The 9,683-nt window shown below is 49.7% G+C and overlaps 1 long non-coding RNA gene across 1 annotated transcript; it reads left to right on the forward strand.

The window, feature by feature from the left end:
- The first annotated feature begins 1,476 nt into the window (after positions 1-1,476).
- LOC125758582 (uncharacterized) lies at positions 1,477-2,335 on the forward strand. Its single transcript, XR_007416241.1, has 3 exons — positions 1,477-1,520; positions 1,989-2,093; positions 2,224-2,335. It is a non-coding gene; the product is annotated as an uncharacterized LOC125758582 (long non-coding RNA).
- The last annotated feature ends 7,348 nt before the right edge of the window (positions 2,336-9,683 follow it).

The following is a 9,683-nucleotide window of genomic DNA, read 5'->3' on the forward strand; positions in this document are numbered from 1 at the left end:
AATTTCAACTTTTTTTTTGTAATGCACTCTTGTTAAAACAAAACTTCATCGGCACAGTGCTTTATGCTATTTTGATCAGAAATAGCACATTCGAAAAATTTTTAACGCGCATGCTACTGCAACGCAGTACGTGTATACGAGCTAGGGCTCGCATGAAATCGATTCCCTCAATGGGTGGGAGGATAAGCCGTTTTCTTTTTTCTTTTTTGCTGTGACCATTTCTCACACACTAAACAGTATTGCGAGGGTGTGCTCGGCGCAATGCAGCATTAGCAAGGTTTTTTTTTTTGAAAAAAAAAAATAAAATACGCTTAATAACATTGCCTTATATCAAGTTTATCAACAGAATTCCGCCCTTCAGTTTTGCGCAGTGGCGAATGACCACGCGACAATTGCCTTCAAGGTATACAGGAAACAGTTATCATTTTAATAAGTCTTCGATTTCGCTCTCGTGCGTGACACACTTATAATTCGAAATGCATGCACAATCTGTTCAACAGATCGAGATATAAACAGCCAAGCAAATAGAAAGGTATGTAGTATGTAGTTTTCAATATCGCTGAACATAGCGAACCGTAAAGGTGAAGTATCCTGTTGCATGACATGTTTTCCAGCAAAGTTTGTGTAGTTCACTGCAGAAAGGAGTGTTTTTCGAAAGGGGAGAATTCATTCCGCGGCCAACTATGCAGCCACGTACAACGACGCTCTTTGACGTTAATGTTTCCCACACGGAATTCAAAAATATACGGAATTCCCGGAGTTGCTCACCAGCAACGTTCGGTTACTGGTGAGCTACTCTCAGGCATCTGCATGAGGCGTTCAAAAAGCGACGAAGTACTTCTAGGGACCGTGGCACTGCTAAATGTCCGGCCGCGCTCTGCATTCAACGCGCCTGCACCAGGCCCCCGAAAGTCTCAAGTTCCAGCGATTGCCGCAGAGGGCGAAAAAATCGACCGCGGCGAGTTCCGGCGTCAAACACCGGGAGTGGATCTACTAACCTCTGCGTTAGGATAACATGGCGACGTTGTGGTGGCCGCCATTCGCGCTATTTGACATTTTATGTAGGGGCGCCCTCGTCGGGCCCAAACTTCAAATTAAAATATTCTTGAAATAAGGAAGTTTAGTTGTTTGCTTACTGTTACACTTCAATAAACAAATTGCTGTTTATACGAAGTGGCCTTGCCTTGCTAGGTATCACGACACCAATCTTTTCTAATCGTTTTTGCTCCAACAGACTCATAGTTGTCAGCAGCCTATCGGCATCATTATCTTCATTTCAAAATATACGGCGGCGCAACGACAGGTAACGGTTCGCGGTACTTTGGGATGAGTCTCGCGCTGTTTCGTTTCGCTGTAAACGTTTCGAGCCACTGCCGACGGACACACTCGCTTTTGTTCTGCTCGTTTTGACTCGTTAAAATCATTTCGCGAAGTGCATTCAGCTGACTTCAGGGGAACGAAGGGACCGTTGAAGCTTTCACCGGATGACACTCGTTTCAAGCCCGAGAATATACGGACCGGTGAGTAAAAACCCATTGCTTCAGTTTTTTTTAACCAATGGCTTTGTGTGGGTGTCACACGGAGGCGACGCACTGCAATATTCAATTTTTCAACGTCATACTCTGTCGTTGAGAAAACGTGCGTTCCTTGCGGCGTGGCTTCACGTGGGAGCGTGTTGCTGAGTTAATCGTTCGGTTAACATTAACCAGGCCACTGCAATAAATAAAGGGAGGCAATTGCATCACCAACGCCTCGCAAGTATCTTCGTAACTAGCCCGTATATCAGTGTAAAAAACATATGAGTTATAGTTTGCCGGATCGCATTTGAGAAGCCAGGTTTAGTGGTCTCATTTCTCCTGCTGTCAGTTTAGGTTATCTTTACTACACATTTAGTGTAACAAAAGCTTCACATAATTATGAGTGTACTTTCACTTTAATCTGATAAAAAACCGTCACTATAATCAGAAATATTTTTTTTTCTGCTGTAGCCTCCTGGCCTGACAAGGAAACAGCTGTGTGCAATGAGCAAGGCACCTGTTACATGACACGCCTTGCAAAGAAGCTAGCCCGAGTGATACAACATGCATTATAAGGTACGTTTACATATATGTATAACAAACCGCTGTTTTTGTTCACTATGTTTATATGTTTACTTCTGCAAAATTTAATATTTCATTGATTATGCTTATCTATAACTGGTGATGTCATCACTTGTTTTTCCAGGATTGCCAGGCAACGACAGGGTGACTACCCCCGAATGTCCACTCTGCAAGTGCGGCGAAACATGTGAACGTCTGCTACAACAGGTCATCTTGAACCTCACGCTTGCAATGCTGTATTTGTGAATGGTTTACCAGGCATCTCATGGAGGTGTGCCTACAATCGTCCACAAGTATTAGCTGTCTACTTTGTCATGCAATCTACAGCGCAATAGCATTGAAATTGAGCACTAGCTCCGTGCATTCGTTACGTTACCTGGCACTGCTGAGCTCGACGCAGGTTTCATACCCAGCCACGGTGGTCACATTTCATTGGGGGCGAAATGCAAAGACACTCGTGTGCTTAGATCTGCGTCTGAAGTGCAGGGAATGACGGAAGCTTGAAGAGACGAAAAATTTGTGAACAAGAGGTGTCGCTGGAGCAAATGTTTCGACAAGCAGTCTTGTCTTCTTCAAGGCTAAACTGCGTTTAACTCCAGTCAGTTAGAATCAATCTAGAGTTGCCCACTACTGTATGACTCATAATCATATGATGGTTTGCATGTGAATCATCAGAAATTATACATTCAAGGGTAAATATATAGAAGTCTGTCTGGCTGGGCAAGATTATAAGAATAAAGACTCTCCAGCCACATTTAATCATTAGTCTTCTTAATTGAAAAAAAAGCTAAGAGACCAAACGGGTCTCGAAACGTAGGGTCAGTTTTTTTTTTTAATTATAAATCACATTACAAAACAAACATCACGGCAGTGAGGGGAATTAACAGTCTTTCCAACATCTAATAATATCTGGGTTTTAACGTCCCAAAATCACGATACGCCGTAGTGAGGGCTCCGGAAATTTCGACCACCTGGGGTTCTTTGACGTGCACCTAAACCTAAGTACACGGGCCTCAAACATTTTCGCCTCCATCGAAAATACAGCTACCGCGCAACGTAAATGCAACATTTAGTTGTGCCTTATAAGACAGTTTACAAACTATGCTCAAAACTGCTTTGCCTTAACTAACTGTGTTTAGATCAATTACATTAGCCTTTGCACATATGTTCAATGGGCTCCTTCAAATTATTTACAGCTAATAAACAAATTATAAGTGTGACGAGCACTTCTTCCAGCACAGCTTCACCAAGCACGTTTACGTTGTCGTGATGAGTGAGATTGTGTTCAGTGAGTATAGTAGTGTTTTCTTTTTTACATAGCAGAGAAACGTCCCAAATTTGAACACACCTACGTGTGCTGTTTGATTAAATTAACATGTCACAGTTGTAGCACCTACCACTATGAAGTGAAAGTCTGTGAACTACTGTCACGAAAGAAACCTAGGAAATCGTAGAGGTAATTTAAAACATACATGAACTTTGACTTATTCACAGCCACACTACAAGATTTTACGTATTGTCACGCGGTCGTGACGTCGACGAAAGCAGCAGTCGGTGTGTCCAAGATGAAACTTCTTATTAGGCCGAACTTGTGGCCGGGAAACGAAAAGTCAAACTAGAGCAATACACACTGCACACTGATAGCGGTGAACAGGCGTCGGCCGTCGATAAAATGATCTGTGGCAAGGCGCGTCGGCATTTATACTTGTTGCATCGAACATTCGAGCACTATCACTGGTGGCTGCGTTAGTTCGACAATAAACTGAGCTGTTTGCAATTGCACGCTCCAGCCTAACAGAAGATCCTAAAATAATCTGGAATGTTCCCAGACATTCTTGCGCGGTTTGCGCAACGCAGTAACTACACGTGCAATTGGCCAATAACATAAAACATAGAAAGAAAGGAGCGCATGTGGCAGTATTTCAAGACGGAGCTTCTAAAAGTAGCAGGGAGAATACATACTTGAGCTCCCAAGCCCAAATATATTGAAAAAGTAAATAACACAATAACAAGTATGCAATATATATATGACCTTTATTTATCCAGCATTGGCACAGGTTCACATCATGCCCCACAGTTTGATTTCGTGAGTGTTTGCTTGCAATAGAGTGCTCAAGTTCTATCGACATGTCTATGTGATACAGAGATTGTGCTTACAGCCGAGCAGTTGTTTAGTGTTCTGTGCGAACACCAACAAAGATGTACACTGCATGCCTAAAGCTTATTTTCTTAGAATTGTGCTTCTAGAATCTGTAAGCACTCGCCTTATATCTCTGTTTCTTTGGCATTCATCTACGCTGCATACTCAGCAGTCCGATTACTACTAGCGCGAAGAAATTCTAGCTGTAGAAACTGTGTAACTGAACTATATCGAGGAACAAAAGGAGCCTGAAGTATTTCCTTCCACCTATTACCTGAATACCTAATACCTATAGTATAGCTTCATGGCCGAGAATTTAGCCGAGAAATTCGTGCCTGCCCTGTAACAACGCCATATTCCTTATTTGTAACGCGTTCAAGGTAACATCGCAGAGCGAGAAAGATGCAGAACTGTACGCATCCGCGATTGTTTACGTAAAAGATTAATCAAAACTACATTGCGCACGTTTCGTTTCCGACTCCACATCATGCACTCAAAGATCAACACAACCTGGCAAGCGCCGCATAACTAACGGAACGATAAGACCCTTCTCCTAAAGCTATGCTGTTAAAACTCGGACGCTGCTACACAACGAGAGCAACATTCTTTCAGCGATCTCGGTGTTCAGTTATATGCACATATTTGTCAGCTTTCAGACTGATTACACACGTACGGGTTGAAAGCTTTCGACGTGTATGAGTGACTTGTTTTGCTTGGACCTGACTGCATACTGCCACGCCCACTTCTTGTCTTGTTTTGATGTATTCGGGTTTGACCGGCAGGGACGGTTATCAACGCTCGACGCTGTCGGCGAAGTAGTGTTCTAGAAGCGTCGCGATTGTAGTAGATCGGTTTGTTAAGATTGCGCCCCGCACGCGAATGTTCCAGTTTTGTCTAGTGATTACGCCGCCACCAGCGATATCGCTGGAAAGTTCGATAGCGCCTGTATAAAAGCCGACGCGCTTGACTGCTTGTCAGTTGATCGACGAACGACGCCCTGTTCGCCGCTATCATTGTACAGCGTATATTGCTGTAGTTCCAGTTCTCATTTTCCGGCCACAAGTTCGGCCAAATAAACAGTTTCATCCTGCAAACGCCGACTGCTGTCTTCGTCGACGTCACGACCACGTGACATCTGGTGGAGGTGCTGCTTCATGATCCGGACGCCACCGCGGAGCGCTGACCCAAGCCCAAGCCGCGAAGAAGACGACTCTAAGGAGGCTTCCACGATCGAGAAAACGCTTGAGATGCGAACGCGGCAATACAACCGCAGCTTCTCGGCTACAAGCTACGCCGACGTTCAAGCCCTAGGACCCGCCGACCTGCGTGAGACGATTCGAGCAATCGTGCAAGAAGAGCTGCGAAAAATTCTACCTTCGTCGCAACCTCAAGTAGAGTCCATCGCCAACGTCGTGCGCCAGGAGATCCAGCATTCACTCGGCGCGCCTCAGCTAGCAGAGCCGCAGCCGCAAGCTATGAGCTATGCTGCTGCAGCCCGCCGTCATGCTCCTCCTCCACGCCCGCGCCAAGACGCCACACCGCCGCAGTACCGTCGCCAGACGCCGCCGCCGCCACCGACGCCCTACCGACCACCTGTCGGCCAGCGCAACACCCCGAGGAAGACCGATGTCTGGCGTGCCCCCGACAACCGCCCGCTCTGCTACCACTGCGGGGAGGCCGGCCACACGTACCGCCGCTGCCAGTACCGACAGATGGGACTACGCGGATTCGCCGTCAACGCGCCGCGCCCGCAGCCAGGCGAAAGGCCTCGCGACATCGACGACTACCTGACCGGAACACAGTGGCAAGAACGACGACCTTCCCGCTCGCCGTCGCCCGGCCGCTACATGTCACCGCACCGTCGGCAGCACACTGGCCCAAACCGGGGCCGGTCGCCTAGCCCGTATCCGGGAAACTAAGGGCAGCAACCGATGGAGGTGCGGTTGCTGTGCGACGAAATGCCGAAGATCCTCCGCGGCCGCCGACGACGACTACGCGACGAGACCTGCCGAACACGACGCGAAGCAGACGAAGCCCTGACGACGAAACCTCGGTCCCTGAAGAAGACCTGTCGACGCGACGTACAAGCAGCGGGACAAGCCGACCTAGCCGTGACCCGACGCCGCGATTTAACCGCAACGCAAGACGACGGATTAGCGACCTCGACGTACTATTCGACGGCCACAACGTCACCGCTCTCGTCGACACTGGAGCCGACTATTCCGTCGTCAGTGGACCATTCGCCAAAAGATTGAAGAAAGTTAGGACCGCTTGGCAAGGGCCCGAAATCCGGACCGCTGGGGGCCATCTAATAACTCCGGCTGGAGTCTGCACCGCAAGAGTCACCATCAATAACCGGACTTATCCTGCGAGCTTTGTAATCTTACAGCATTGCTCCAGGGATGTGATACTTGGGATGGACTTCCTAAGCCACCACGGCGCCGTCATCGATCTGAGATCTGAGTCAATAACACTAACCTCAGAAAAAGCGCTGCCGCCACACACGACGCCAGGAAACCCCGTGTTGAATGTGATAGAAGAACACGTCACCATTCCGCCTCTCTCCAGCATCATCATTTCCGTCGGAACTCAAGAACCCGCAGACCTTGAAGGTGTCATCGAGGGCGATCAGCACCTACTTCTGAACCGTCAGATTTGCGTCGCAAGAGGCATAGCCGAGCTGCGTCATGGCAAAGCTAAGGTAGTGCTGACAAACTTCAGCCACGAATATAGGCATCTCAACATTGGTACAACGGTCGCCTACATCCACGAATTCGTGGATGCCAGCAGTTCTTTCGCTCTCTTCAATGCTGCTGAACCTGTTTCAACGAATCGAGGTCCCGAACCAGATTTCGACGTCAACCGGAGCCTTCCGAAGGTCAAGCAAGACCAGCTGAAAACCCTGCTCCTGCAATACAAGGACTGTTTCTCGTCGTCATCGCGGGTCCGACAAACGCCCCTTGCTAAGCACCGCATTATAAAAGAAAAAAATTCTCGACCACTCCGACAGAGCCCCTACAGAGTTTCGACGCGAGAACGTGAGGCCATAAAGAAACAAGTCGACGAAATGCTACGCGACGACATCATCCAGCCTTCAAAGAGTCCGTGGGCGTCACCAGTGGTGTTAGTGAAGAAGGACGGGACACTGCGCTTCTGCGTTGATTATCGACGCCTGAACAAAATCACGAAGAAGGACGTGTACCCCCTCCCACGGATAGACGACACCCTGGATCGACTACACAACGCGCCGTACTTTTCGTCGATGGACCTCAAGACCGGCTATTGGCAGATCGAAGTAGACGAAAGAGACCGAGAAAAGACCGCTTTTATAACACCCGACGGCCTCTTTGAGTTCAAGGTCATGCCTTTCGGTCTTTGCTCGGCACCTGCGACGTTCCAGCGCGTCATGGACACCGTGCTGGCTGGCTTGAAGTGGCAGACTTGCCTTGTTTACTTGGACGACGTCGTTGTGTATTCCTCGAACTTCGACGAACACCTCCAGCGACTTCAATCCGTACTTCAAGCAATAAAGAACTCCGGGCTCACCCTGAAGCCAGAAAAGTGCCGCTTCGCGTACGAGGAGCTCTTGTTTTTGGGTCACGTGATCAGCAAGACTGGAGTGCTCCCAGACCCGCAGAAAACAGCTGCCATCGCCGCTTTCCCGCTACCCACCGACAAGAAGGCCATGCGCCGATTTCTCGGCTTGTGCGCCTATTACAGACGTTTTGTCAAAGACTTTTCACGGATCGCCGAACCACTAACGCAGCTCACGAAGACCGACGTCGAATTCAGGTGGCAAACAGCGCAAGTCGAAGCATTTCATGAACTGAAACGACGCCTGCAGACGCCTCCGATACTTGCGCATTTCGACGAATACGCCGATACAGAGATTCACACCGATGCAAGCAGCATAGGACTCGGCGCCGTCCTTGTGCAGCGGACGGGCGGACTGGAAAGGGTTATCAGTTATGCTAGCCGGTCGCTGTCTAAAGCAGAGGTCAACTATTCCACAACAGAAAAGGAGTGCCTCGCCATCATCTGGGCTACGTCAAAGTTTCGCCCCTACCTCTACGGCAGGCCCTTCAAAGTTGTGAGCGACCATCACGCCTTGTGTTGGCTAGCTAACTTGAAGGACCCTTCAGGTCGCCTCGCACGGTGGAGCTTAAGACTTCAAGAATTTGACATTACTGTCGTGTACAAGTCCGGAAGGAAACACTCCGACGCCGACTGCTTGTCTCGTGCCCCCGTCGACCCGCCACCGCCCGACGACCAGGATGATGACAGCTTCTTGGGAGCCTTAAGTGCCGAAGACTTCGCCGAACGACAGCGAGCCGACCCGGAACTGAAGGGTCTAGTGGATTACCTGGAGGGCAGGACCATCGCTGTCCCAAAAGTATTCAGGCGAGGATTGGCATCATTTTTCTTGAAAAACAACGTCCTCGTAAAGAAGAACTTCTCTCCGGCCCGAGCCAGCTACCTTATCGTTGTACCTTCGGGACTGCGACCAGAAATTCTGCATGCCCTGCACGACGACCCGACGGCTGGACACCTCGGACTTTCCCGAGCGCTCGCACGAGTACAGGAAAAGTACTACTGGCCGCGCCTTGCAGCCGACGTCACTCGCTACATAAGGACGTGCCGAGACTGTCAGCGACGGAAGACACCGCCCACAAGACCAGCAGGCTTCCTTCAGCCGATCGAGCCTCCTCGGCGACCATTCCAGCAGATCGGGATGGACCTCCTGGGGCCGTTCCCAACGTCGACTTGCGGAAGTAAATGGATCGTCGTGGCTACCGACTACCTCACCCGCTACGCCGAAACAAAAGCCCTGCCCAAAGGCAGTGCCGCTGAGGTAGCCAAGTTCTTCGTTGAGAGCATCGTCCTTCGACACGGCGCCCCGGAGGTTCTCATCACCGACAGAGGTACGGCGTTTACGGCTGACCTAACTCAGGCGATCCTGGAATACAGCCACACAAGCCACCGCCGCACCACCGCGTACCACCCACAGACCAACGGCCTTACCGAGCGTCTAAATAAGACCATCGCCGACATGCTGGCCATGTACGTCGACGTCGAACAAAAGACGTGGGACGCCATCCTTCCGTACGTGACCTTCGCGTACAACACGGCCGTACAGGAAACGACGCAGATGACGCCGTACAAGTTGGTCTACGGACGGAGCCCGGCAACGACGCTCGACGCCATGCTACCAAACGTGACCGACGAGGAAAACATCGACGTGACCACCTACCTGCAGCGCGCCGAAGAAGCACGACAGCTCGCCCGCCTACGGATCAAGAACCAGCAGACGACTGACAGCCGCCGCTACAACCTTCGACGACGCCACATGGAATACCAACCCGGTGACCGTGTATGGGTATGGACGCCAATACGCCGACGAGGACTTAGTGAGAAGCTTCTTCGACGATACTTCGGACCGTACA

Source organism: Rhipicephalus sanguineus, chromosome 5 (genome assembly GCF_013339695.2).
Source record: "Rhipicephalus sanguineus isolate Rsan-2018 chromosome 5, BIME_Rsan_1.4, whole genome shotgun sequence".
Lineage (NCBI taxonomy): Eukaryota > Metazoa > Arthropoda > Arachnida > Ixodida > Ixodidae > Rhipicephalus > Rhipicephalus sanguineus.